This window comes from Triticum dicoccoides, chromosome 1B (genome assembly GCF_002162155.2).
Source record: "Triticum dicoccoides isolate Atlit2015 ecotype Zavitan chromosome 1B, WEW_v2.0, whole genome shotgun sequence".
Classification (NCBI taxonomy): domain Eukaryota; kingdom Viridiplantae; phylum Streptophyta; class Magnoliopsida; order Poales; family Poaceae; genus Triticum; species Triticum dicoccoides.
In genome coordinates, this window is record NC_041381.1 from 140,656,710 (window position 1) to 140,683,845 (window position 27,136).

General features: G+C 41.6%; 1 long non-coding RNA gene across 1 annotated transcript; it reads left to right on the forward strand.

Moving 5' to 3' along the window:
- Nucleotides 1–2,160: 2,160 nt before the first annotated feature.
- On the forward strand, nucleotides 2,161–9,949 carry LOC119302784. Its single transcript, XR_005147739.1, has 3 exons — nucleotides 2,161–2,404; nucleotides 2,969–3,067; nucleotides 9,766–9,949. It is a non-coding gene; the product is annotated as an uncharacterized LOC119302784 (long non-coding RNA).
- Nucleotides 9,950–27,136: the final 17,187 nt, after the last annotated feature.

A 27,136-nucleotide genomic window follows, 5' to 3' on the forward strand; every position in this document is an offset into this window, starting at 1 on the left:
TTGAAACGAAGAACAAATTTGGACAATTTCTTAAAGCATGAACATTTTTTGAATTTTGAGAACAAATTTTGAAACAGAGAACAAATTTGGAAGCATGAACAATGTATTAAAGCACGGACATTTCTTGAATATTTAGAACAAATTTTCGAACAGAGAACAAATTTGAAAATACCAAACAAATTTGGAAGCGCGAATATTTTTTTGAACAATTTTTGAAAAATGCATACATTTTTTTAATTTGTGAACAAAATTTGAAAACACGAATTGTTTTCAAATTCTGAACATTTTTGTAAAAGCGCGAACATTTTCCAAAAAATGCGAACATTTTTTTGAAAAAGAAAACATAAACTTGAAAAAAAAACGTAACAAAAATAGAAAAAGAAAGAAAAAAACCGGTTTAGGAACCTTCTAGAAGGTTCCCAAAACCGGAAAAAACCAGCTGGAAACCTCTAGAATGTTCCCAAAACCGGGAGCGCTGGAACCGTTCAACGGGCCGGCCCATTGCGTCGCTGCTCGGTCGCTCGCCTGTGCGAAGCGTCAGCAGTTTGACGCAACGAGCGGCATATAGGATTTTCCAAGGGGTGCAGCCCCCTTTTCCTTCCTCCTCCTCTTCCCCATCCCCTTCTCCTACTCCAACAAGGAAGGAGGGAGTCCTACTCCCTGGCGCGCCCCCTTCTAGGTCGGCCGCCCCCTCCCCCCTTGCTCCTTTATATACGGGGGCAGGGGGGCACCTCTAGGCACAACAACAATTGATCCCTTGGATCTCTTAGCCGTGTGTTGTGCCCCCCTTCACCATAGTCCTCCTCAATAATATTGTAGCGGTGCTTAGGCGAAGCCCTGCGACGGTAGAATATCAAGATCGTCACCACGCCGTCGTGCTGATGAAACTCTCCCTCGACACTCGGCTGGATCGGAGTTCGAGGGACATCATCGAGCTGAACGTGTGCTAGAACTCGGAGGTGCCGTAGTTTCGGTGCTTGATCGGTCGGGCCGTGAAGACGTACGACTACATCAACCGCGTTGTTCTAACGCTTCCGCTTTCGGTCTACGAGGGTACGTGGACACACTCTCCCCGCTCGTTGCTATGCATCACCATGATCTTGTGTGTGCGTAGGAAATTTTTGAAGTTACTACGTTCCCCTACAGGGCGGACACCCTGCCTCAGTATTTCTCCCACTTTTTCTGCTGCATGTGTAAATGTAGTTACAATTGAGAAAGCGAGAAATATTTGTTTTGTGAAAAAATTGACATATCTTTGTTATCTGGATATCAAAATTATTGCAAATTATTGTTGAATTCATCTTCATTTGAGAAAATGTGGACGGCCACAGGAGAAACATAAACGTTGTCATATAAAGTTGGAAGTGTTTAACTGCTCAAACTTTCTACTTTGCAAACAAATAAAGTGATGCAAGGTATTCAGATGTTTGCGGTTGATGAGAATTTACATTGAGTTCAACATTAAATTAGTATTTAATTGTTGCCTTTGTGATTGCTACTGTTTCATGGTTTTAGAAACATGTCTACCGTCAACTGTTTCATAGCTTATGTTTTCCAATCCGCTATCTACATATATCTACCTCGTGTTAATGCACTATCAAATTTGTCTCATTAATTCTTGTCACTTTCTCAAATAAAATTTATCCTTTGCCTAGCTTGCCCCAAATTTTATAAATCCTGTCATAATTCTAAAATTTATTTCATATGCAGAACTCGAAGAATTCCAAGAAAGATCATTCCTTCAAGGTTTGCAGCGGCCACAACATAATTGACATCAAAACTAGATCTGGGTCCTACATATCCGGTCTTGCTCGATTATATTTCTTTTTTCCATTCCATTATATACCTACGTATGTGATTGGTTCGCTACATGAGGTAGCGACGAAATCACCTGACACAATGTGTTTACGACTCTCATCAGAGTGATTAATCATAGTAAACTATGTGCCAGCTTATGTGAGTCCAATCGATCTATCTTTTACTGGCATTACCCATTGTGTAGAATTGGATTATCAGCACCAACCTTCATAGACTCCTAAAACTATCCTAGGATTCTAAGTTTCTCAAACAATTGAAGTTGCAGCCTATGTGAAATCTTTATTGCCTGATATGGTAGCACTAATTTTTCTTTATTTTATGAATCACAGTCTAAAGGCTCAAAAGCAGTTGATCATTACCTGTCACAGTATACAAAACACCTATCTAATATTGGGGAAAATGTATATATTTTCTCAAGCAGCTATGTGGATATAGGTCTTGTTGAAAATTTGTAACTGAGCTTATAATCTTAACAATTGTTGTGGAACAGTCAGCTGATATGTTCTTATGTGAATCATCCACCCAATTAGCTACAATGCTTTCCAAGGCCAGTACCATACCAACATTGGAGCCGAAAGAGCATGTGGTAACATCAAATGGTATCACCTTTCACATGACATTTTTTTTCATTCGAGTATGATATTTGTGGATCTAGATTGGTTAAGTATGTGCTTGGTAGATTGGTCATTATTGAAACTACATAACATTGTTTTGTGCCTTTGCATTGCCCTTACTCTTGGATTGGCCTGGCTTGATATTACTATTCTACCACTTTGCTTATACTGTTGTCTTGTGTGCTCGTATTCTATAACATGGTCTTAAGAAGAGCAAGAGATTATGTTGCCAGAAAAAATCAATTTTCTTAATATGTAAAACCACATACAAAGCCAGAAAATGTTTCAAGAACTTCCCTACACTTGTAAGATGCTTCCAATAGTCACTGATGATGATATAACCGCAAACTGCTACGGAATCTGGTATCATACTGAGGTTGGATGATATTTAAATGACCATTTTTCCTTCTATACTGTTGATGATCTCTTAATGCACAATATCAGAATTTTATTTTTCGCCATCTTCACCTATTTCCTATTGTTTCTTTTCAATGTACGTTAATGCAAATTAATTCGAAGTAAATTATTCTTGGTAGCCAAATTGGACACATACATACGGTATGAAAATTTACGTAGAAGAGAAGGGCCCATCACTCCAGAGTCTAGGAAAGTTGGGTAAATGTAATCTTTTTATGGTACGTGATTTGATCTCGATCAAGTCTTACAGTATTAAACGTGGATTTTTTATTCAGTTTTAGAACTTTTTTTTGTTTGAAAATAATTAAACAGGAATTGAAAATAAGCATTAGTTTGCTTAGGCACTTAATAGTATTATTTTGGTAGCAAGGTATTCATTTCCATCTTTATATATTCTGTTGTCATGTTTTTTTCTTCCTATTTCTGCTTAACTGGACACATACATATATACATAAACACCGGTTCTGCAGAAGAGAAGGGACACTTTACTCGAGGAAAGCTGGGTAAATGTAATCAGGTACATAATTTAATCTCATGTAAGTCTCACAGGATTAAATGTATAATTTTGCTTCGGTTTAGATTTTCTATGTGTCCAAATAGGATTAAACATGAGCTAAATAGAAAATATTGTGCTTCCCTATAGTTTTGTGTAGTAACACAGTATATATGCGCGTGTTGGGCTGTCCTATGTTGCCAATGGAGTCCCGCCGATCGATGTTGTTCTTTACTTGGTGCACTTATAAATTGTTCTCCGAGCCTGACTAATTGAACAGTCCTTATAATCATAATGGTGTTCCTTTGGTCTTTACAATTGGCTGATATTGTCTGCAAAGATTGAATGTAAATGAAGTTCTGATGTTGTGTTTTTGTCTGCAAGGATTATGTGTAAAACAAGGGGCAAAAAAAATATGCAGTTTAAAACTATTAATTGTTATCCATTTAAGTCTATAGTCTATCTGATAGCTTGGTTAAAAAGCATAAAAATGAGCAGTTGGTATTTCCACAACCATGTTTATACTTGTTTTGATGCATTGAGCTGACCCATAGTGCTCATACTATCACACTAGTAGAAAAATGGCCTATTGTCCCGGTTCGTAAGGGCCATTTGTCCCGGTTTTCGAACCGGGACTAAAGTGTCGTTACTAATGCTCTAGACTTTTAGTCCCGGTTCTTACATAAACCGGGACAGATTTGCCTCCACGTGGCCGGTGCGGCGAGCCCAGGCAGGAGGCCCTTTGGTCCCCCCTTTAAAAAAACAAAAAAACCCAGCCCCTGAAATGCCGACGCGTGGATGCCTATATTGTGTTAGCTAGCTAATTAATAGAGAGAAGTGTCCTCTCTTATCTCCGTGCTTGGTCGACGGTACGTACTATACGTATAGAGAGGACTAGACACGCTAGCTAGTAAGCAAATGAAGGAAACAGAAGATCGTCATGAACATATGCATACAGAGAGGAGTGATATCGACCACCTCTCCTTCTGCGAGAGATTGGTCGAACAAAAAGTTCTACATATATACAATATAATTATCTCTTACAATATAATTAATCTCTCCTAATTCGATACGAACTCAGGGTCCACATGGTATTCTCTGACTTTATCGATCACGTGGTCAAGAAAGAATGTCGCCAATTCCTCTTGAATTGCTCGCATACGATCTGGTGCTAGAAGTTCATCCCACATCTGAAATATCTAATTTGAATAAGGGGGTCAATACATATATATGAATAAATGAAACTCAACACAAATGATGGTAATAAAATAAAATTGTGAATATTATTATGTACGCACTTCATATTGTTTGTCAGAGTAGTCCCGCTCACAAGTCGTGTGGCGGATGGACTCGCAAATGTAGTATCCGCAGTAATTAGTCCAGGATTCCTGCCACAACCACTTTACAACAAATAGAGGTCAATCAAACTGATAAGTAATCATGCTAAATGGTATTGATTAAACTAGCGCTTGAATCACTAGAAGATGCGCGGAACATGCTACTATAGTACTTACGTTCGAGTGTTCAAATTGCAGCTTGTTCGGCAGTCCCGGAGTTTTTGAGGTGAATTTTTTCCAAACCCTGTAAGACAAAGAAAACAATTACTTGATATCAGGAAATGAACAAATTGAAGTTGCCGATATGGTGCGATAATGATCGATTTAACTTACTTCTCTAGAATTTCAATCATGTCCGCATACTCTTTGGGATCTTTTCGTCTCGAGTCTAAGACGGTTACTAGTCCCTGCTCAAGCTTAATCTGTAGGAAAATATAGTGAAAGCTGCGCACACATGTATAACTCATCAATTACATTACTATAACCTCGACTAATAAGGGAAACCGAATATGCACAAGACAGTAACACTCACTTGAAGTTGTAAGAAAAGAGTATTATAACTTTGTTTTGATTTAATACAAACGATTGTAGTAGCTTGGCCTCGGTATCTCTAGCATGAAATTTAACCATATATGCATCTATGAGATTTGTGTTAATGAACCCAATATCACCGATTTGTCTTTTCTTCAATTCGGCGATCTTCAATCTGCATAATATAGTGAGGATAATTAAAAATACATGCAATGAAAGAGCTGACCTATATATAGAGACTCAATGACAGAAGTAGTACTAAATAGTAGCAAGTGACCGTTAATTTATCGATCGCTTTTTGATTGAAAAACGCGAAGAACTCCTCAAATGGAACATTCAACAGTTCAATTCCAACGAGGTCATGCTCCTCTCTAACTCTCAGCATCAAAGTATTCCTCCCCTCAGACTCTCCGCAGGTTTTCATGTACCAATTATGGAATCTTCACATCATCGTTATTAGAGATCTTTCATCTTTGACGAGAGGCTTCCCGTACTCGTATTTGTGTTCGTCCACCTCCAAAAAATCATAATGTACATCGTCGGGCAGGTAATCTCCAACATCGTTATAATCGGGCACAATCCACGGATCATTAGCGATGATGCTAGACACCTGGAGCGGGGGGAATGATTGGTTCGCTTGTTCGCCGAGCTGGGCAATTTTTTTCCCAGCTCGTCGTTCTGCTAACCTTTGATCATCGACAGTACTTCCCAACCGCTCCGCTTCGATAAATGACTTATTAAGAATGCGCTCATAGTTGCCTTTCGCCAGAGACTTTGGTGGTTTCTTCAGGGCAGCCAGAGTACGCTTCGCTTTTACCGGATCTATCTTCTCCTCTGGAGATGGATGTTTCTTTGCTTTCACCCCTTCAAAGAAGTTGTTCACTACGGCTTGCACGATCTTCGTGTTTTCCTCCTGGCTCCTCTCGAATGGTAACTTCTCTGGAGTCTTCAAAGAAGGACTGTATTTGTATTGCCTGCCTCTGGCTGTACTGCTAGACGCCGGAGCAGACGGAGCGGCTGCGGCTGTCTTTCCTTTCTTACGAGACGGAGAAGGACGACGCGCAGGAGCAGCCGAAGCGGCGGCGGATCTCTTCCGCCCTTGTTGACGATGTGAAGAAGGAGGAGGCTGGCTGCTCGGGCGCGCCGGCGTAGGCGGAGAAGGAGGCGGAGTGCCACCATGGGCCGGAGAAGGAGGCTGAGTGCCCTGATCACTCGCTGGAGGAGGGGGCGAAGGAGGAGGCGGAGTGCCCTGACTCGCCGGAGAAGGAGGAGGAGGCAGAGGCGTCAAGTTCGGAAGGTTGATGAGCTCCTTCCGCCATAGGCATGGAGTCTTCAGAGAAGAACCCAGCCGAATCTCCCCTTCACCCATAGGGTGGTCAAGCTCAAGGTCCTCAAATCCGTCTGTTATTTGATCCACATCATCCTAGCATATCCTTCTGGAATCGACCGACCGTGGTAGGTTGTGCCAGGTTCAGTAGGTAAAACAGAGCCAACAGTCGCCTTGACTTTCAATATCATCCATCGCGTCATAAGGTGGCAATGTTGAGACTTCGTGATAGCATCCACGGGGTAGCTAGCAGGAGCCGGGAAGACATGCTCCAGCTGCTGAGTCTACTCGGTGGAAGCCACACTTCTTCCCCGCTGAGATGGCGGGGTAGCTTCAGGGGAAGCTTCGGCATGTCGTTTGCTGCGATCTGCTTCTCGTTCCTCTAGCCCTTGTACCCTTTCGTGCAGCGCCTGCAATTGGCTATGCTCCACTTTCTTCCTCCTCTCCTGGCATTTGTAACCCCCTGCGTTCGGAAACCCAGCATTCCACGGAACGGAGCCTGGCATGCCTCGTGTCCGTCCAGGGTGCTCAGGATTCCTGAGGGCCATTGTGAGCTCGTCCTTCTCTCTGTCTGTAACGAACGTCCCTTGCTGCGCTTTCTCGATATACTCCTGAAGCCTCGTGACGGGTATTCGCAGTTGCTCATCTACCCAAACGCACTTCCCTGATACAGGGTCCAAGGTTCCGCCAACCCCGAAGAACCAAGTCCGGCAATGGTCTGGCCAGTTGAATGTCTCTGGTTTGACCCCTTTAGCAATCAGGTCATTCTCAGCTTTGTCCCACAAAGGTCAGGCTTTGAAGTAGCCACCTGACCCCGTGCGATGGTGATGCTTCTTCTTTGCAGCATTTTTCTTGTTTGTTGTTGACAGCTTCTTACTCTTTTCTGATGTCTTGTGGGCCACAAATGCGGGCCAGTGATCTCTGATCTTCTCAAACCGACCGATGAATTCTGGTGTAATTTCTTTGTCGACACACGTTTTCAGCTCATTCTTCCACCTCCTAAATAGTTCTGCCATCTTCTTAAGAGCATGAGACTTGTCGACAAAAGGTTTCAAGTTGGCATGGTATCATCATTTCACCCACATAGCATGTGCAAGAAAGTAGAGAGGGTTACGGCAAAAACTGGATGCACTTCGTGTACAAAACGGACAATCTCTTTCGAAGTATCAGGGTTTCATACGTAAACTCGTCTGTTACAAAGGGATTTCATTTTTTTGAACTTATTTGAACTCCATAGTTTTTCTGTGTTCAAAATCCACCATTCAAAGCCACATCATCAATTTACAACCCTTTCTGACTTCATTTGTTCTTTTTCATGCATTTACTGATTATTTTGAGCTATAAGACAATGAAATTGAAAATCATTTGAAATGAACTCTGAAAAGGTTGAAAGTTGGCATGGCATCATCATTTCACCCACATAGCATGTGCAGGAAAGTACAGAGGGTTACGGCAAAAACTGGATGCACTTCGTGTACAAAACGGACAATCTCTTTCGAAGTATCAGGGTTTCATACGGACTCGTCTGTTACAAAGGGATTTCATTTTTTTGAACTTATTTGAACTCCATAGTTTTTCTGTGTTCAAAATGCACCATTCAAAGCCACATCATCAATTTACAACCTTTTCTGACTTCATTTGTTATTTTTCATGCATTTACTGATTATTTTGAGCTATAAGACCATGAAATTGAAAATCATTTGAAATGAACTCTGAAAAGGTTGAAAGTTGGCATGGTATCATCATTTCACCCACATAGCATTTGCAAGAAAGTATAGAGGGTTACGACAAAAACTGGATGCACTTCGTGTATAAAACGGACAATCTCTTTCAAAGTATCAGGATTTTATACGGAAACTCGTCTGTTACAAAGGGCTTTCACCCACATAGTATGTGCAACATATAGCTCTCCGGAGCATCTAATTAAACCATGCATTGAAATTATGTAAAACATTTAAATGCAAAAACAAATGCGATCATAATCGCAACCAAGGTAACAACTGATCCAACTGCATAATGATACCAAGCCTCGGTATGAATGACATATTTTTTAATCTTTCTAATCTTCAACCGCATTGCATCCATCTTGATCTTGTGATCATCGACGACATCTGCAACATGCAACTCCAATATCATCTTCTCCTCCTCAATTTTTCTTATTTTTTCCTTCAAGTAATTGTTTTCCTAAATTTAACCTGTCGACAATAGGGTCGGTTGGAATTTCCGGTTCAACCACCTCCTAGATAAATAAAATCTATGTCACGTTGGTCGACATAATTGTCATAAACAATAAATGAACCAAATAGTTATCAAAAGATAATATATACCACATCCGAATCATAGACATGACGACGGCCGACGGGGGCGGATACCAAAACCATCGCAGTATATAATAACAAGAAATAATAAAGTAAGAAAATTAGACAAGTATCTATCTGAAGTAAGAATTTTTTTTTTTCAAAAAGAATATAAGAACAAGATGCTCACTACGGTGGTGCCGACGACGAGATTGGCGCGGGCGATCGACGGCGGTGAAGACGGGGACATGACGTGACAGACCGCTAAACCTAGACAAATCTCAGGGAAAATGGAGGTCGGAGGTCGAGTTTTGAGAGGAGAACGATTAACTAGCGTGGCTCGGACATTTCATCGAACACCTCATGTGCATAGGAGGTGAGCTAGAGCACCCAAATGCCCTCCCCTCGCCGGCCAGAAAAAACAGAGCACTGTGGAGTGCTCTGCTGTCGAGATGGGCTATATATAGGCAACTCATTTGTCCCGGTTCGTGATAGAAACCGGGACTAAAGCTCAGCATTCTGTCCTGGTTCAAGCTACAAACCGGGACCAATGGTTGTGGGCCAGGACCGAGGACCATTGGTCCCGGTGCGTGCCAGGAACCGGGACAAATGGGTCCATACTAACCGGGACCAATGCCCACGAGGCCCCAGCCGGCCCCTTGGGCTGACGAACCGGGACGAATGCCCCCATGGGTCCCGGTTCTTGACTGAATCGGGAGTAATGAGCTGGCCAGGCCCGAATAAAAGCCCTATTTTCTACTAGTGTCATGGATTCTTGTGGAGCACTGGCAACTCGAAAAGTTCCAAACTTAAGTTTCACCATTAAAAGATGAAGGATATTCATCTATCCAAGTTTGGCATGCTCCTGTAAAAAAATGCCAAAACAATCAGTCGACCATTTTTATCTCATACTTCTTTGTACTTATTTCAGGAAAAATGCAAAACCAGTCAGCCATCAACCCTAACAGAGGGGCTAGCGCTCTTTATCTCTAATGTATAATCCTTTTATTTGGCGTTGTTGCCATGCCGCTATAGCTGGTCTTTTGCTGTTCTCCTTTTCCTGTAATCAGTTGTACTTGGTTTTCTCTACCCTCATATCAATGAAAATGCAGCGTTGATTATGTTTCATCAAGAACATGTACTCCCTCCGTTCTGAGCGCTTCAAGTAGATCTTAGTTAATACTTTGTCCGATCTATAGTAAGGTTTAAACTAAAACCACGACACTTATTATGGATCATAAGGAGTACAAGATAATTAGATAGATACTTGTTCTATGCGTATGCCATGTCTAACTATATTATTCTATGAATACATTTGAAGCAAAATCAATTTTATTGTTTTTGGAATATTACATGTATATATTTCATATATTTGTGTGATCTTTGACATGCCTTATGTCTACACTATATGAGATGACGAAAAGCATTAGGAGCTGTGGCAACGCACGGGCAGTCAACTAGTCTGTCTACAATATATATGTCGCTAAGCCTGTGTCATATGCGAAAATGGTGTAGAGAGTCTGTTTATAATGCAGGAATTTGCAAGTTAGATCTCATTTCTTGAAAAAGAAAATCGGTGTTGTGCTCGCGGTTTGGTTGTGGTGCTTCGCGAGGCGTGCTCCGTCCTCCTCCACGAGCCGGTCGTGGTTCATGCTCCTCCATGAGGGTGCCATTTCGGACCAGGAGTTGCTTCATGTAGGGTGCCGAGAAGTTCCTCGGCGCACTGGAGGTTTATCATTGTGGGCTTCGGCGTGGTGTCTTGTTGTGTTTGGTGGTTGTGTCTGTTCTATACTTTCGTCGCCTTTGTCAACTTGTGGGGGCTTTGTGCCATTTGTACCTGCTTTCCGCCCCGCTTTCCCTAATTAACCTAACAAGTCGGCTATTCCTCTATATGAAATGCAGGAACCCTCCTCCCCTCTCGAGGTGTTACTTAGAAGCAAAAAAACATATAGTTGGAACTTATCATGTTAATTGGGTCAACCCTCTCACATGACCTATTTTGAAACTAGTGGTTAAAGCCTTCCAACACATATTCATACTTTTAATATATGGTGTCCTTTTTGACGAACTGCAGCATGGGAGGGACTAGCGCTCTAATTCTATGGCATTTTAATAAAATTGTTCAATACATATCTAAAAGATCACCATGCTATAAAAGCAACTATTCATCTGGTGCAAACAAAACTGTAATGTTTGTTACAGAGTTAAAAAATGCACGGATCTCAACACTAGGTTCGTTCGGCGGTACATTCTAGACTGTGATTTAATGAATTTGCATTCGACTGGACAAATAGGGAACCTTTTGAAATATATCATGTTTTTACCATATTAGGCTCATGCCTTTCTATTCAAGAGATTGGACTAGTTTGGTACCCAGGGTGACAAGAGGAGTACAACGCCCAATAACCCAGGTTCATGGCAGCCGGTGGATCCTATTTGGCGTTTCAGGCGGTTTTCGTAAACGGGCACCTGAAGGCGCGTCAAGTTGGGCTCGGGCCATTTTCCCTCTTTTCTGTCCATAAAACAAAAAATTGTAGGTAAGTTCGGTGGTATTCGAACCAGCGACATCCTGCTCGTTTGCACCCTGCACTTACCACCCCATCGGCCTCACCTCATGTGCTCAAATACATCTTCTTCATTCGTCTCTTCTTAGGTCTTTTTCTTTTTTTTTCATTTTTTTATTCAGAATGGTATTGTTCGGTTTTTTGTTCTTTTTTTCTTTTACTCATTTGAATGAATTTTTTCAAAATCGATGATTTTTCGTAAATCGATTAAACGAATTCAAAAAATGATGATTTTTTTTTGAAAAAATGATGAAGTTTTTTAAAAAAGATGAACTTTTATAAAAATGATGAACTTTTTTTCCAAATTTGATGAACTTTTTTCATATTCAATCAACTTTTCTCAAATTCGATGAAGTTTTTTTCAAAGTTAATGAACTATTTTTCCAAAAATGATGAAAATAATTTCAAATTTGATGATTTTTTTCAAATTTGTGAACTCTTTTCCAAATGAATGAACCATTTTTATATTTGATGAGTTAAGTTTCAAATTTGATTGACTTTTTTCAAAATCAGTGAACTTTTTTTAAAAAAATTGATGATTTTTATCATTTCAACGAACTTTTTCCAAATTCTAGAAACTTTTTTCCAAATTCGTGTTTGTTTTCCATATGTTAACAAAAAATAAAAAATGGAGAAGAAAAATAAAAACTAACAACAAATGGAGAAGAAAAAAAGGAAAGAAAACAAAAAACGAAGGGAGAACGAAGAAAACAAAAGGACAAAACAGAACAAAACCCAGAAGAAAATGGCTGCAGTAGCATAGACCGCACCCCTAGTTCTTACCACAAAGGGAACTTGGGTGGAGTGGTTAGTGCGGCGCTTCCCCCTAGGACACTGGTTCGATCCAAGCATCCAGCGCATTTCTTTGCTCTTTCACACTGCGGGCGAGTGAATGGTCCGACACAATATGAGGTGAGGGAGGAAAGAACTTCAGCGACAGAAGCTGCTTGTATCGCTTAACGCGATAAATAGTCGCCGTGCAAACCGAGTGTCTCCTCACCTTAGTGAGAGTGTGAAATGGGAGGGAACAGTACCATTAGTTAGTTATTATTTTTACTTCTTTTGTATTTTCAAATCTTTTAAATATATATTCGAAAAAAATAATTAAATTAAATTTTCAAAAGAGTTCGTCGCTTATTTAAAACATGTTCATGCATTGTTAGAAAATTACCATGCAATATTTATAAAAAGCTGACAGCATTCCCAAAAAATGTGTAGTGCATTTAAAAAATATTTTTACTTCTTTTGTATTTTCAAATCTTTTAAATATATATTCGAAAAAAATAATTAAATTAAATTTTCAAAAGAGTTCGTCGCTTATTTAAAACATGTTCATGCATTGTTAGAAAATTACCACGCAATATTTATAAAAAGCTGACAACATTCCCAAAAAATGTGTAGTGCGTTTAAAAAATATTTTGTGTCATTTAAAAAATGTTCACACATTTCAAAAATATGTTTGTGACATGTAAGAAAAATGTTCATGCAGTGTTAAGAAAGACCTACCCAATGGAACGTTTCTTGTGCGGCTAGAGAATGACACCATCATCCTTGGCTATATTTCATAAAAGATTGGGTCGTGACTGTTTTTAAAAATGTAGCAGAAAGTTTGCGTAATTCAAACAAAATATTTCATACCATTTAAAAAATGTATGTGATATTTAGAAAATAGTTCATGGATTTCTAAATTTGTTGGTGACATTTCTAAAAAAAATGTTTATAGACTGTAAAAAGAATGTGCGCGTAGTTTAAAACTGTTTTATATCATTCAAAAGAAGTTCAACATGTATTTGAAAAACTGTTTCATATCCTTTTATTTTCTCCACAAGGGAAGATATATGCAATCGGAGGAGAGACACTGTCATTTTCTCGGAGGGCTAAGAACGGAATTATAAGAAATTAGAAAAAATACACCTTACATTGTGGAATTTTATTTAAAAAAATACACCTCATGTAAAGGAATGAAGGGAGTAAAAGCCAACATAGAAAACAAAACATGCAGAAGCTCCTAAAAACGATCTGAACCATACGTATAAGCTACCTAAAACAGCTCCCTAGGAGGGTTGACGCACCAAGGGCACTCGTATTGGCCAGACAACTTTGTGTGTATCAGACATGGTTGTTCTCTAATGATCTGTGCTTCATTCTTTTGTACAGTTTCTCCATTGGGTTTTCCTCTAAAAAACCAATTGTTAGACTTTCTACAAATTTGAAAATATTTTGCTAGATTAAAAATAATTCTGAAACTTGAAAAACAAATTAAAAATTAAAAAATTCACAACAATTTTAAAACAATCAAATATTTATAAAATTTCTCTGGTTTTAATATGAATTTTAAAATTTTCAACTACATTTTAAATATGCTCAAACAATTTAAAAAGATTCATGCAATTTTACAAATATCCATGAAACTTTAAAAGTGTTAGTATATTATGAATGTTTGATATTTTAAAATATCCCATGATTATTAATAGGAAGGAAAAAAGTGGAGACAACAAAAATGGAACTGAAAAAAGATCGAAGAACACAAAACCGAAAGAACACGACTAAACCCATGAACCAAAAAACCAAACTGAAAATCGAAAGAACCAAGCTCAATTTCCCTGTGCGTACCAAGAGGAAATGGTGTAAATGGGTTGACCAATCTCACGCATCAAATAGGAAACACCAGTTATGTGAACATGCTGCTACATTTAACAGAACACTATTGTGTCGACATCATTGTTTTTGAACTTCCCAACGAACGACCTTTGCGCCGTTGGATTGCTAGCATGGATCCCGGAGAATTTGCACAAAAGCGCCCCTCCGAGCGAAGTACAAGACGACAGGGGTATACAGATCGCTGGAGATGACAATCTGAGTGAATATATTGCATGATGGCAAATTATGTTGTGAGAGCATGGCAGTTTTTGCTCTTTTTTACGATTGATGCAGCATGACAATTTCAGCATTCATGCCAAATCCTAGCAAATTTGTTAGGCTGGCAATTCTCCATGTTTGCACCGTGGCAAATCCTTCAAAACGCATGGCAACTATTCTTGCGCACAACATGGCAATTTTTTGGTGCCTTTTTACATACTAGTGGCATTGGCATGTATTCGTACATATTTTTCAAGACAAATAGCACTTCTCAAGTATTAAAAAGTGAAACTCAGGCTTGTGGCATGTATACATACCAATTTCAAGAAAAGTAGCGGTACAGCAAGTACGAAAAAGTGATATGCAAATGCCAACTGTAAGCATCAGAGTAGGTTTTCAGAATTGATTTGATTAGCTAGGCTCAAAACAGCAGTTTTGATAATTAATTTCTATGGTTTACAGAAGTAAATGCTAGGGCGCTATTCCACCACTGTTTCTCGGGCAAGTACAGTCGAAACTGAACGGAGGTGTAACATAAAACAAAATCTGCGCCATCTGAGTGCAGAACTTTGTTTCTGGAGTCCATGCCGAAGCATTCACCTGTCTCTTGCAGAACAACAACCGGGCAAAATACCTTCAGATAAGGCTCGCGCGTGGACTCATTCGCCGGCGGCCGCCCCCCGTGCACCCGATTTAAGCTTAGGGAGGAGACCGATGTGGCCGGAGAGGCGAGGGGGTGCGGGCGCCGCTGCGCGGGCTCCCGCGCGGCCTCCGTCGCCGGTGGCCGAAACGTTCGTCCACTTTGTGCTTATGCGGACGGAGAGGCGAGGCGTTGTGGGCGGCAGGGTTGGGGTAAACGGGCGATGAGGCGTTCCAGGAGAAGAGGATGGAGCGGCTCCTTCTCAGATTCCGGGAGCATGGGAAGAGGATGAGGTGGAAGGTTAGCGATGATTTTGGGTTGGGATTAAGTGGGTGCAAACTTTTCGTTCGCTCGCTGTATGGTATGTGGATGGCAGAGTTTTCGTCCGCCATGTTCTCTTGTTTAATAGTAGTGTAGATAACAAGGCAATTTTCTCTCTAGCACATGGCAATTCCTATTCAACAGCATGGCGGATTCATCATTTTCGCATGGCAATTTTGAGCGCTCGCTGGGAGTGGTTTGTTTGCACGAACAAATCTGATCGATTGAGCACCCAGCGTGTTGCTTAACATGATTTAGTGTAATTAACTAGCTTGGTGTAATAATCAGGTTGATCATAATGAAAGTATCACATAATATTATGGTGTATATGATATTAGTGTATAATACTGCCTCCACAATGCATTGTATCATTGCTTGGCATCATAGTGACCTTATTTATTCTCATGCATGATGGTATCATATCATTTTAATTATCTCTTTTCTTGTTTAATTGTGTGTCATTTAAACAAAAATACATAGTTGACACGCATAATAATACCTATGATATTCTCATTGTGATGAGACCCGTATGACGAACATCAATATTTTTTCTCCTAAACTGCAAGAGCATGTAGGGTCTGGCATGTTTCTTATTTCCATTTCCAAATAGATGGCGTCAGTTCAGGTAAATCAAATAAGACTAACAATGTACTACTCCCTCCGTCCGAAAATACTTGTCGGAGAAATGCATAAAAGTGAATGTATATAGAACTAAAATACATCTAGATACACCAATTCCTCCGACGAGTATTTCCGGACGGAGGGACTATCTCATACCAAAATATATGGCGTTTTAGCAGTTCAATATAAACTACAAAAGCATCTTATATTAGCAATATTGTAGGAGTAAACCTTAAACATTGGGCAGTCGCGAAGGAAAATGGCCCTAATAACAACCACACAGCACATAGGATTGTTACGATGTACCACGGGAGTGAAATGAAAATAAGAACTAAAGAAGGATTCATGGCCTAAAATTTTAGTCTGCAGTTCATGCGGAAGCAAAGCTACTACAATTTTTTTTTGAACTTAGCAAAGCTACTACTTGGATCACCGTGCATATTGGTCGCCGATGGTTCGTCCCTGCCGACGGATCCGTTGCTCACCTAGGTCGTTGGGCCAAACACCACTTGACGTATTCGCCGTCGTCCCGACGACGGCGGCGACGACGGCGGCGAGGGGTCCCCGCGCCGTACCCATCATCATCATCACTATCTTCTTCTTCGTAATCGTTCGTTATCTCGTCCGTCGCCAGCCATGAGGTTCCCACCTCTGTGACGCCCACGTCACACCGGACCATGAGGCAGTCGTTGCGGATCAGATGCTCCCGTTTCTCCAGCTCTTCCTTGACGATGAACTCCTCGAGGCCGCATCCTGGCCCTGGTTCGCCTTCGGCGGGGCCGCCGAAGGTCCCCGTCGCGGCATGGCGCTGGTAGACGTTGACTTCTGGGACGGAGATGAAGGTGCCGGTCTGGGCCGGGAGCTCGTACGCCGCGTTGCCGGCGTGGTCCACCAGGCTGAACTTGTACTGCGCCTGGAGGGGATCCTCCTGGCCGCGGTCGATGCGCTGGAGGTAGACGGAGACGGCGTTGGACTTGGCGGAGGTGTCGCGGCCGTTGGGGTAGTAGTCCATGCGCCAGGAATGCCCGCCGACGGCGAAGGCCATGGAGGAGATCTTCTGGCCGGGAAGGATCGTCTTGGCCTGCGAGTAGCCGTCGATGCGGAGCAGGTGGAAGCCGCTCGCGGCCTTGGCCACGAATCTGGTGGCCGACCGCGACAAACGGACAACGCTGGCGGCGGACATGATTTGGCTGGGTTCAACCTGGTTGGCTAGCTAGCTAGCTGGGAGATGGGCGAGATATTGTTACGATGGCCGTGATAAAGATCCCATATATAAGGTCCGTACCTAGGGCTCTCCAGATAACCTACCAGCAGATGCTAGGTATGAGATTATCAATAAGCGCGATACGATCCCGCAAATTTCTCTCCAAGGCTCCAACTGAGCTTCCCCTTTTCGGGGGAATTTTGCAGGCACGTGCATGCATATATTTCAATTCCATTTTTCTTCTTCGGAAATGGCCAGGTTTTTTTTAAGGAAAACTTAGTTCTTTATTTAATGATAGCTCTCAGAGATTTCTGAGGATATAAACATGCAAAATTGTAGTCTGGGGGAGCATAGTCCCAAAATAAACTACCATCACAGTATAAACCCTCCCTAGCCAAAGAGTGGGCTGCTCCAATTGCCGATTGGTTCGCGGAGAAATGGATTTGCATGATCATGGCATACGCGTCCTTTGTGTCATATAATGTGAGGTTCAATTTGGAGTGTATGGAGAGCCTGCGAGGGGCTTAAGGCAGGGCGACTCGTTATTTCCGTACCTGTTTTTGATGTGTGCGGAGGCATTGTCAAGCTCAGTAGGAAGAGAATAGTGGCAACTTGGTTGTGGTCAAAGTTTGTAGGGATGCGCCGCATATTTCGCATTTACTTTCTGCCGATGACTCACTGATCTTGATGAGGGCAGACGGGTCTAATGCGGCATGTTTTTGAAGGGTTCTGGATGATTACTGTTTGAGTCCGGGGCAGCTTGTTAGTGACACGAAGTCAAGTGTATACTTCAGCTCGAACACACTAGTGGAGGACAAGGTATTGGTGTACCAGAATTTCGGGATTAAGATAGAAGCACTTAATGATAAGTACCTTAGATTACCAGCTATGGTGGATGTAGATAGAAGTGACTCTTTTGAATACCCGATTGATCGCATCAACCAGCTGGTGAATGGGTGGGAGGAGAAGTTGTTGTCAACATGGGGAAAAGAAACACTAATAAAATCTGTTGCTCGGGCCATTCCGATGTTCATGATGTCGGTATTCAAAATCCCAAAAATTTTGTAAAGGGATGACGGATGTGATATGAATATATTGGTGGGGGACACCGACGCTCGTAAGCGTATACGCTGGGTAGCTTGGTGGAAATTGTGCGTCCCTGAGGAGAAAGGAGGTTTTGGGTTCAAAGATCTTCATAGTTTTAATCTAGCTCGGCTTGCCAAGCAGGTTTGGAGGTTGCTGGAGAACCCTGTCTCTCTTTGTGCACAAATATTAAAGGCTAAATACTACCCAGATGGGAGACTTTTGGAGGCTAAGATGAAAAGCGGGAGTTCTTTTACATGGCAGAGTACATGTGCAGGGATCAAAGCATTCAAAAGAGGAGCTATATCGTGCATAGGAGATGGATCCCAAGTGAATATCCGGTTGGACCCATGGATAGCTGAAAGCGCTAATGGTTGTGTAATCACACCGATGGGAGAAACTTTGTTGTCCAAGGTCTCGGAACTCATTGATCCAGTCACCAGATTATGAGATCATGAGCTAATTAATGACGTGTTTTGGCAGCGATCGCATGTCGATAAGCTAAAGTCCTAGCTACGGATCTAAATCTTACAAGGGTGGAAATTGCGTCTGATTGCAAGGAAATAGTGAATGACATCTTGAATAAATCTGGTGGTGTGCATGGAACAATGATCAAGGAAATCAATGAAGCTGCCGCTAGGTTCGTGTCCTACTCGTTCATCTTCGAGGGTGGGAACACACATATTGAGCAAGATAGCCTCGCAAAATTCACTCTTAGTTTGGATGGGCGTAGACATCTTTGGCTCCTACAACCCCCTATCTCAATTGTATCCTTATGAATATTAATCAATAAAGTTGAGCATGTTTTTCCTCCAAATAGTAGGTAAATCATAGAAATCTTACTTGCAACACATATTGATGGCGGACGTTGCATGAAAAACAAAAAAAATTCTACACACATGCAAGATTTATCCATGGAGATGCATAGATACGAGAGGGGGAGAGCATCTACATACCCTTGTATATCGCTAAGCGGAAGCGTTTATCAACGCGGTTGATGTAGTCATACACCTTCACGATCTGTGCCGATCAAGCACCGAACGTACGACATCTCCGCATTCAGCACACGTTCAGCTCGATGACGTCCTCGCCTTCTTGGTCCAGCAAGAGGGGCAAAGTAGTAGATGAGTTCTGGCCGCATGACGACGTGGTGATGGAGGTGGCAGCACAACAGATTTAGAGCAGAGGATGAACTAGAGGGAGAGGGGGCGCCGGCACACTACTTGGTGAATCGTGGTGTGTTCTAGGGGCTAGCCCTGCTCCTCTATTTATATGTTGAGCCCTAGTGTTGTTTCTTGGAGAATGAGCATCCTCGAAGTCGGTTTGGAACGCAAGGAAGAGTCCTTCTCGGATTCCAGCACCAGACGCCACGGTCCTCGGTGTTTGGCCTAGACGCCATGGTCCTCGGCGTCTGGCCCAGGCCAGACGCCAGGGTCCCTGGTGTCTGGTCCCTGACCTCCACAAAACTTCCTTTTGCACCGACCTAAAGCCCTGTGGGACTTACCCCTTGGCCCAACCAAAGTGTCCTCGCACAAGAAAATTTCTCGAAACATCTGAAACCCTTCCGGTGAATTCCGGAACCCTTCCGGAGACAAAACACTATCATCCTATATATCAATCTTTACCTTCGAACCATTCCAAAGCTCCTCATCGTGTCCGTGATCTCATCTGGGACTCCGAACAACATTCCGTCACCACCATACATAACTCATATAATACTATATCGTCAACGAACCTTAAGCGTGCGGACCCTACAGGTTCGAGAATGATGTAGACATGACCGAGATGCTTCTTCGGTCAATAACCAATAGCAGGACCTAGATGCCCATATTGGTTCCTACATATTCTACGAAGATCTTTATGGGTCGAACCTTTACAACATACATAGTTCCCTTTGTATGTCGGTATGTTACTTGCCCGAGATTTGATCGTAGGTATCTCCATACCTAGTTCAATCTCGTTACCGGTAAGTCCCTTTACTCGTTTCATAATACATCATCTTGTAACTAACTTCTTAGTCACTTTTCTTGCAAGCTTCTTGTGATGTTGTATTACCAAGAGACCCCAGAGATACCTTTCCATCATACGGAGTGACAAATCCCAATCTCGATTCACGCCAACTCAACAGATACCTTCAGAGATACCTGTAGAGCACCTTTATGATCACCTAGTTACAAAGTAATGTTTGATATACACAAGGTATTCCTCCGAAGTTCGGGAGTTGCATGATCTCATGGTCGAAGGAACATGTATTTGACATTAACAAAGTAGTAGCAATAAACTAAACGATCATGTGCTATGCTAACGAATGGGTCTTGTCCATCACATCATTCTCCTAATGATGTGATCCCGTTATCAAACGACAACTCATGCATATGAACAGGAAATCTTAGCCATCTTTTGATCAACGAGCTAGTCTAGTAGAGGTAAGGCTGGCAATAGTGTGGACTGAAACTTAGTTTTTGGATTGGTTTTTGATTTGGTTTCTATAAGTTTGGTGTCTACTGGTTTGAAATGGAAACCAGTTCGGTTTGGTTTGGTTTGTGCCTAAGAATGGACTGGATAGGCTTGGGTTGGGTTCATATTTCTTAGTTCAAAACAAGTGCAAACTATAGTTCGAGACCAAATCAATCGATTAGTCTGAGCCGCTGCTTCGCCCTCCAGACAAACTTCCAAGACGCCATCATACTTTGCTGCTGCTACCCACACGTACGTACGTATTCTACGCGGCAAGACGTGCACATGTGGCTACATAATCAATTAACCTGCCTGTGTGCTAGCTTCTTTGGGCTAGCTTTGCACTCATACATGTTTGCTCTCGGGAGGATCCTAGCTACTAGTGCTTCAAATGCGTGCGGCCGGCCGGAGCCTGTCGGCTGTCGCGAGCTTTGACGCTATGTCTGATCTAATTCACGTCATCTCATATGGCTTTGTCCACGGTTTGAATCTGCGGGTTCAATCCAAAAATTGAAAATGGTTTGGACTGGGTTGGATGGAGAGCATGTATAGTTCGGTTTGGTCTGGATTCTAGCTGAAAATATCTGGATTGGTTTGGTTTGGATGTGTGGCGTTTATTCCCATGGACTGGACTGGTTTTAGTTTGGATGTCAAACTATTTCCAGGTTTAAGTAGAGGCTTACAAGGGACTTGGTATTTATTTATGTATTCACACATGTATTTAAGTTTCCTATCAATACAATTATAGCATGAATAATAAACCTTCATCATGATTAAGGAAATATATAATAACCACTTTATTATTGCCTCTAGGGCATATTTCCAACAGTCTCCCACTTGCACTAGAGTCAATAATCTAGACTTCAAAGTAATGAATCTAACACTCATGGAGTCTTTGTGTTGATCATGTTTTGTTCGTGGAAGAGGTTTAGTCAATGGGTCTACCACATTCAATCCGTATGTATTTTGGAAAATTCTATCTCTCCATCCTTCACATAATCCCGAATGGAGTTGAATTGTCGCTTGATGTGTTTGGTTCTCTTGTGAAACTTGGTCTAATTAGCTATGTAATTGCTCCAATGTTGCCACAAAAGATTGTCATTGGACCTAATGCACTGGGTATTACACCCAGATCGGATATGATCTCCTTCATCGAGACTCCTTCATGTGCTACTTTTGAAGCAACTATGTACTCCGCTTCACATGTAGATCCTGCCATGGAGCTCTGTTTAGAGCTGCACCATATGACAGCTCCACCATTCAATATAAATATGTATCCGGTTTGTGACTTAGAGTCACCCGGATCTGTGTCGAAGCTACCATCGATGTAACCCTTTACGACAAGCTCTTTGTCACCTGCATAAACAAGAAACATATCCGTGGTCCTTTTCAGGTACTTTGGGATATTCTCGACCGCTGTCCAGTGAGCCACTCCTGGATTACTTTGGTACCTCCATGCCAAACTTATGGCAAGGTAGACATCAGGTCTGGTACATAGCATGGCATACATTATAGAACGTATGGCTTAGGCATATGGAATGACTTTCATTCTCTCTCTATCTTCTGCCATGGTCGGACTTTGAGTCTTGCTCAATTTCACACCTTGCAACACAGGCAATAAACCTTTCTTTGACTGGTCCATTTTGAACTTCTTCAGAACTTTGTCAAGGTATGTGCTTTGTGCAAGTCCTATTAAGCGTCTCGATCTAACCCTATAGATCTTGATGCCCAATCTGTAAGAAGCTTCACCGAGTTCTTTCATTGAAAAATTCTTATTCAAATATCCTTTTATGCTATCAAAAAATTCTATATCATTTCCAATCAGCAATATGTCATCCACATATAATATCAGAAATGCTACAGATCTCCCACTCACTTTCTTGTAAATACAGGCGTCACCGTAAGTCTGTATAAAACCAAATGCTTTGATCACCTCATCAAAGCGTATATTCCAACTCTGAGATGTTTGCACCAGTCCATAGATGGATCGTTGGAGCTTGCACACTTTCCTAGCACCCTTAGGATTGACAAAACCTTCTGGTTGCATCATATACAACTCTTCCTTAAGAAACCCGTTAAGGAATGCAGTTTTGACATCCATTTGCCAGATTTCATAATCATAAAATGCGTCAATTGCTAACATGATTCTGACAGACTTAAGCATCGCTATGGGTGAGAAAGTCTCATCGTAGTCAACCCCTTGAAATTGTCAAAAACCTTTTGCGACAAGTCGAGCTTTGTAGACAGTGATACTACCATCAGTGTTTGTCTTCCTCTTGAAGATCCATTTACTCTCAATGGCTTTCCGATCATGGGCCAAGTCCATCAAAGTCCACACTTTCTTCTCATACATGGATCATATCTCAGAATTCATGACCTCAAGCCAATTATCGTAATCTGGGCTCATCACAGCTTCTTCATAGTTCTTAGGTTCGCCGTTGTCTAACAACATGACTTCCAGAACAAGATTACCATACCACTCTGGTGCAGTACGTGTTCTGGTCGACCAACGAAGTTCAGTAGTAACTTGATTTGAAGCTTCATGATCATCATTTTCCTCCTCTCTTATTGGCGTAGGCATCATGTGAACAATATTCTCTGATGTGCTACTTTCCAATTCGAGAGAAGGTACAACTACCTCATCAAGTTATACTTTCCTCCCACTCACTTATTTGAGAGAAACTCCTTCTCTAGAAATGACCCATTTTTAGCAAAAAAAGATTATACCTTCGGATCTATGGCAGAAGGTATACCCAACAGTTTCTTTAGGGTATCCTATGAAGACACATTTCTTTGCTTTGGGTTCAAGCTTATCAGGATGAAGCCTTTTGACATAAGCGTCGCATCCCCTAGCTTTAAGAAAATACAACTTAGGTTTCCTGCCAAAACATAGTTCATACGGTCTAGTCTCAACGGATTTAGACGGTGCCCTATTTAACGTGAATGCGGCTGTCTCTATTGCATAACCCCAAAATGATAAAGGCAAATCAGTAAGAGACATCATAGGACGCATCATATCTAATAAAGTATGGTTATGATGTTCGGACACACCAGTACGCTGTGGTGTTCCAGGTGGCATGAGTTGTGAAACAATTCTTCATTGTCTTAAATGAAGGCCAAACTCATAACTCAAATATTCACCTCCGTGATCATATCGTAGACACTTTATTTTGTTGTTACGATGATTCTCCACTTCACTATGAAATTCTTTGAACTTTTCAAATGTTGAGACTTGTGTTTCATCAAGTAGATATATCTATACCTACTCAAATCATTTCTAAAGGTTAGATGATACCCACCGCGTGCTTCAACACTCGTCGGGCCACATATCGGTATGTATTATTTCCAATAAGTCATTAACTCTCTCCATTGTTCCTGAGAATGGAGTTTTAGTCATCTTAGCCATGAGGCATGGTTTGCAAGTATCAAATGTTTCATAATCAAGTGATTACAAAAGTCCATCCGCATCGAGTTTCTTCATGCGCTTTACACCAATATGACCTAAACGGCAGTGCCACAAGTATGTTGCACTATCATTATCAACTTTACATCTTTTGGCATCAATATTATGAATATGTGTATCACTATGATCGAGATTCAACAAGAATAGACCATTCACTAACGGTGCATGACCATAAAAGATGTTACTCATATAAATAGAACAACCATTACTCTATGACTTAAATGAACAATCATATCACAATAAACAAGATCCAGATATAATGTTCATGCTCAATGCTAGCACAAAATAACAATTATTGAGGTCTAAAACTAATCCTGAAGGTAGACGTAGAGGTAGCGTACCGACGACGATCACATCAACATTGGAGCCATTTCCGACGCGCATCATCACCTCATCCTTAGCCAATCTTCGTTTGTTCGTAGCTCCTGCTTCGAGTTACAAATATGAGCAACCAAGCAGTTCTGCTTCCAGTGATCATTTCCCTTGAAGTAGAAGCACTCAGTTTCTGGCTTGGGTCCAGCTTTAGGCTTCTCCACGGGAGCGAAAACTTGCTTGCCGGTGTTCTTGAAGTTCCCTTTCTTTTCCTTGCCGTTTTTCTTGAAACTGGTGGTCTTCTTAACCATCAACACTTGATGCTCTTTTGTTGATTTCTACCTCCGTCGATTTCAACGTCGCGAAGAGCCCGGGAATTATTTTCGTCATCCCTTGCATATTATAGTTCATCACGAAGCCTTTGTAGCTTGGTGGCAGTCACTGAAAAACTCTATCAATAACACTCTAAACTGGAAGATCAATTCCCAGTCGAGTCAAGTGGTTGTGGTACCCAGACATTCTGAGTATGTGTTCACTAACAAAACTATTCTCCTCCATCGAACAGCTAAAGAACTTGTTGGAGACTTCATATCTCTCAACCCGAGAATTTTCTTGAAATATTAACTTCCGTTCTTGGAACATATCATATGCTCTGTGGTGTTCAAAACTCTTTTGAAGTCCCGGTTCCAAGCCGTAAAGCATGGCACACTGAACTATCGAGTAGTCATCAGACTGAGCCTGCCAGACATTCATAACGTCTGCATCAGCTCCTGCAGCAAGTCTATCACCTAACGGTGCATCAAGGACATAATTCTTCTGTGCAGCAATGAGGATAATCCTCAAGTTACAAACCCAGTCCGTGTAGTTGCTACCATGATCTTTCAACTTAGCTTTATCTAGGAATGCATTAAAATTCAAGGGAATGGTAGCACGGCCCATTGATCTATGACATAGTTTTGCAAAGACTCTTAGGACTAAGTTCATGATAAAATTTAGTTCTAATAATCAAATTACTAATTAACTCCCACTTAAATCAACATCCCTCAAGGTGTGTAAGTGATAGATGATCCAAATCAACTAACCCATATCCGATCATCATGTGAGATGGGGTAGTATCCAATGGTGAACATCTCCATGGTGATCATATCTACTATATGACTCATCTTCGACCTATCCGTCTCTAGTGTTCTGAGACCATGTCTATACATGCTAGGCTCATCAAGTTTAACCCAAGTATTCTGCATGTGCAAAACTGGCTTACACCCATTATATGTGAACGTAGAGTCTATCACACCTGATCATCATGTGGTGATTCAAAACGATGAACTTTAGCAACGGTACATACTCAGGGAGACCACTTTTATCTTGAAATTAAGTGAAGGGATCATCTTATAATTCTATCATCGTTCTAAGAAAAATAAGATGCATAAAGGATAAGCATCACATGCAATCAAAATATGTGACATGATATGGCCATCATTATCTTGTGCTTTTGATCTCCATTTTCAAAGCAATGGTATGATCTCCATCGTCACTGGTGTGACACCTTGATCTCCATCGTTGCGTCGGGGTCGTCTCACCAACTATTGCTTCTACAACTATTGCTAACGCATAGCGATAAAGCAAAGCAATTACATGGCACTAAGTGATTGACACACATGTCATACAATAATTAAAGACAACCCTAAGGCTCCAGCCAGTTTTCGTACTCATCGACATGCAAGTCGTGAACTTATTACAAAACATGATCATCTCATACATCAACATATATCATATCATGTCTTGACCATATCACATCATAACATATCATGCAAAAACAAGTTAGACGTCCTCTATTTTTTTGTTGCAAGTTTTACGTGGCTGCTATGGGAAACTAGCAAGAATCGTCCTTACCTATGCAAAACCACAACGGTGATTATCAGGTTGCCATTTAGCCTTCTGCAAGGACCGCCGTAGTCAAATTAGATTCAACTAAAGTGGGAGAGACAGACATCCGCCAGCCACCTTTATGCAAAACAAGTTGCATGTTAGTTGGTGGAACTGGTCTCAGGTAGTGGACATGTAAGGTTGGTGCGAGCCGCTTCATCCCACAATACCGCCGAATCAAAATAAGACATAGGTTTTAAGCAATATGAAGATCATCGCCCACAACTCCTTTGTGTTCTACTCATGCATATCGTCTACGCACAGACCTGGCTCATGATGTCGCTGATGGGGAACGTTGCATGGAAACAAAAAAAAATTCAACGCACACAGAAGATCTATCCATGGAGATGCATAGCTACGAGAGGGGGAGCACATATACATACCCTTGTAGATCACTAAGCAGAAGCATTTATCAACATGGTTGATGTAGTCGTACACCTTCACATTCAATTCCGACCAAGCACTGAACATACGACACCTCCGTGTTCAGCACACGTTCGGCTCGATGACATCCTAGCCTTCTTGATCCAACAAGAGGGGCAAAGTAGTAGATGAGTTCCGGCAGCACGACGACGTGATGATGGTGGTGGTGAAACTATTTTCGTAGGGCATCGCCAAGCACTACGGATTTAGAGCAGAGGATGAACTAGAGGGAGAGGGGATACCAACACACGGCTTGGTGAATCATGGTGTGTTCTAGGGGCTATCCCTGCTCCTCTATTTATATGTTGAGCCCTAGGGTCGTTACTTGGATAAAGAGCCTCCTCAAAGTTGGTTTTGAATTCAAGGAAGAGTCCTTCTCAGATTCTAGGACTAGACGCCACGGTCCTCGGCGTCTGGCCCAGACGCCAT